The sequence below is a fragment of the Accipiter gentilis genome, unplaced genomic scaffold (genome assembly GCF_929443795.1).
Source record: "Accipiter gentilis unplaced genomic scaffold, bAccGen1.1, whole genome shotgun sequence".
Classification (NCBI taxonomy): domain Eukaryota; kingdom Metazoa; phylum Chordata; class Aves; order Accipitriformes; family Accipitridae; genus Astur; species Astur gentilis.
Genome location: NW_026060790.1, coordinates 38,288 through 41,534, shown reverse-complemented (window position 1 = coordinate 41,534; position 3,247 = coordinate 38,288). Strand labels below are relative to the sequence as shown.

The 3,247-nt window shown below is 63.3% G+C and overlaps 1 long non-coding RNA gene across 1 annotated transcript; it reads left to right on the top strand.

Annotated features, from left to right (window-relative positions):
- Positions 1-1,748: 1,748 nt before the first annotated feature.
- LOC126036687 (uncharacterized) lies at positions 1,749-2,914 on the top strand. Its single transcript, XR_007505230.1, has 4 exons — positions 1,749-1,835; positions 2,167-2,269; positions 2,515-2,571; positions 2,827-2,914. It is a non-coding gene; the product is annotated as an uncharacterized LOC126036687 (long non-coding RNA).
- Positions 2,915-3,247: the final 333 nt, after the last annotated feature.

Below are 3,247 nucleotides of genomic sequence, written 5' to 3'. Positions count from 1 at the left end.
GCCCCATGGCTGTGCCATGCCAAGGAGAGAAGCAGCAGTGCTGACGGGAACGGGCTCCCACTGCCAGCACGTCCCAGCAGGGATGCTGGCGGCAGAGCAACCGGCCTGAGCGTGGGGTCTGCAGGGCCTGGCCATGAGGTGTTGAGCCCCAGGGTGAAACACAGCAGCCATGGCAGGGGCTGCTGGCAGCTTGGGCAGCTTTCCAGGCAGCGCCAGTCACCCACCAGCCTATCCAGGGGGGTCTGGTGGAGAAGGGGGCAGCCGAAGGGCTGGCAAGGAGCCAGTGCTGTCTGTCCTCCCCCTCTGTGCCCTGCTCTTCCCATGGGCATGCTGGTGAGCCCTGTCTGCCGGGACCTTGCCCTCGTAACCTGCACTGCCTGCAGAGAACCCAGTGGGGAGGCTGGTGTTCGTGGAGAGGGTTTTCACCCCTGTGATCGGTGGCTCCTTTACAAAAAGGAGGTGGCATGTCTCACACAGGAAAGGAAAGCCCTTATCCTGCTGCCGTACGTTATGGACCAGCTGCTGGATGATGACAGTGATGCCAGCGCCGCGGCCCTGCCCGTGCTTGGCAACATGCTCTGGCTGCTGGAGGGGAAGAGACTCAGCCTCACTGCCCTGGCACTGGCTGGAAAGCTCCTGCTGCTTTTCAACAATGTAAGGCTGGGGGAGAGCCCCATGTCCCCCTTCCTGGGCACCTCCATTCACGCCTCCCACTGCAGCCCCTGTGCTCTGCAGGGGGATGCTTTGCCCTGCAGTCCCCAGACCCCATTGCTGCCCTTGGTGGCTCCGTGCTGTGTCACAAACCCCCCACCAAGGACTCACTCCGGCTCGGCCTCCCTGCCGCAGCGGGGGACAGTGGTGGCAGGATGGCAGCAGGCGTGCTGAGCCCCACCAATGCACACCCTGCTCTGGCAGCATCCTCCAGCCTTCTGCAGGGCCTCCCTCTCTGGCCCTCAGCCCCGGAGACCCCAGTCTCCCTGGGCAGACCATCTGCCTGCCGCAGCTCGCTGCCTTTTGCAGCAGGGCTGCCTGCAGCCATTTTGGGGATGTCTGTCTCCATGTCAGCCCCTTGCTTGCCATGGGCTTGTGGCTGAGGTCCTCCTCCCCTCTTCCCCCAGGAGCTGGACACGGTGCGGGAGCTCTCCATCCATCTCTTCCAAATTGCAATGGGGCTCGTGGTGGGTGCTGAAAAGAAGAAGATGAAGAAGGTGGTGTGGGACAGCCTGCTGCCGCTGCTCTTTCACCTGCATGACCAGGACGAGAGTGTGGCCAAGGTGGGATTCCCAACCTGACTGGTCCTTTGGGGAGGGCAATGCTGACACTGCACTGTGAGGTCTAGCTTGTTGAGTCCCTAGGAACAGGCAGAGCCCCCCTCCCTGCCCACTGCTGCCTTTTTCCTCCTGCTGCCTGGTGGATGGGCAGGTGGGTCCCTTTCCCACCCAGCTCCCTCCACACAGCCCCTGGCATGGGTCCCTGCAGCCCCAGAGACTGGACTACGGCTCCGCAGCAGCCTGGGGCCACCAAAGCTGAAACGCTGAAGCCCCGACAGGCTTCCAGCCAGAGAGGGTGGCTGCCCTCCTCTTCCCCTGGGGTGCTGAACCTGCTGGCAGCATCAGTCCCCAGCTGGTGCGTCTTCCCTGCATGGGCCAGGACAGGCTCTGAGCCCCACCAGGAGGGAGGACACAGGGTCCTGTGCCCCCCATGGTGGTGGTAGCATCTGTGCTGCTCACCAGGCCTCCCAGGAAGCCCTCCGCAGCGCTGGCCAGTTCCTGAAGTGGAGGCAGCTGGTGCGACCGGCCGAGACGGCGCAGGCATGGAGGATCTGCGAGTGCTTGGTAAGCATAGCCTGAACACCCCTGGGATCTGCCCTGGGTAAGCCCTGCCCGTGCCCAGCAGAGGGGACCAAGGGCAGTGTCCCCACAGCTGCATGCACCCTCCTGGAACAGGCTCTGCTCCAGGCTGTCCTCACCTCCGGGGTCCCAAAGGGGACCCCGCCACCAGGATGGCACCCTAGCATTGCCTGGGAGCCCTCTGCTCCCTCCAAACCCCAATGCGGAGAGCGGAGAGCTGGGAATGTCCTGCTGGGGAGAAGAAGGGTGGTCCTTGGTGGAGGGATGGCCCAACGGGGGGGCCATCTCTGTGCCAACTCTGCACCCTTCTCTCCAGCTGGCCAGGAAGAGGAGCAGGGCCACGTACTACCTGTGGAAGAGCCAGACCTACCTGCGGAGCCCGCAGGAGTCCCTGCGGCTGGAGGCTGTCAGGTTCATCGGTGAGCCCCTAGCCCCAGGGTCCCTTTCTCTGCCAGGGTCCCTGTGTCCCAGTGCAGGACCTGTGGGGCACCCCTTCACTCTCTCCCACTCCTGCCTGTACAGGTAGGGCTGGCAGGAGGCTCATCCATCCCCTCCCCGATGCTGCACCCTGGGGTCAGCCCTCCCCAGGGAGCTGTGTGGCCAGACAGGCTGGCTGGTGGGTCCCTGATGGCCAGTGGGTCCCTGACATGCTGTGTCCCCCCAGGACTCCTTGGACGGGATGTGGATGAGCACAAGAACGAGCACAAGTACATCAGAGAGAGTGAGTGAGGGCAGCGGGGAGGAGGAAGGACCTTGGCATGGAGCTCCCCCCCCAGCCTGGGCAAGGGGGGCTCTGCTCCCAGCACATCTGTGGGAAGAGGGGTGTTTCGGGAGGGGCGTATTCCTAACCAGCAGCTTCCAGCTGAGCCATCTGCCCCCTGGTTCCCTCCTGGCCCTGGGAATCGTGAGGTGCAATGTGCCCTGCCTAGAAGGGATATGGGGCTGTCACCTCACCTCTGCTGCTTTGTCCCCACAGTCCTTCAAGGCCCAAGCAAAGACACCAGCCCCTTGGTCTCCTCCCTGGCAACTCAGACACTCCTCATCCTGGGACGAGGAAGGCTGAAGTCGAGGTTTAACCTACCACGGCTGAGTTTACAGATGACAAGGGCACGGATGAGGTCACACTCAGTTCCCAGCGAGGACTCTGCTCAGGCAGAGACAACGCTGGAGCCCCAGCCCTAGGATGCTCTGCAGGCTGGGGTATCTCCTCTTCCTGAGGTCTAACAGGAAAGGAGACACCTCAGCTGGAGGAGGACCCGGCAGCCTCCGGAGAGTGGCAGGACAGCCACTCTTTCCAGTGGTCTAGGACAACGCCTGTCCACGCGCTTCATCTTTGCCACAAAGCACCAGCTGCTCTGCTGGGCTGTTGAAACAGAGGGAAGGAGAAGGCCACGCCA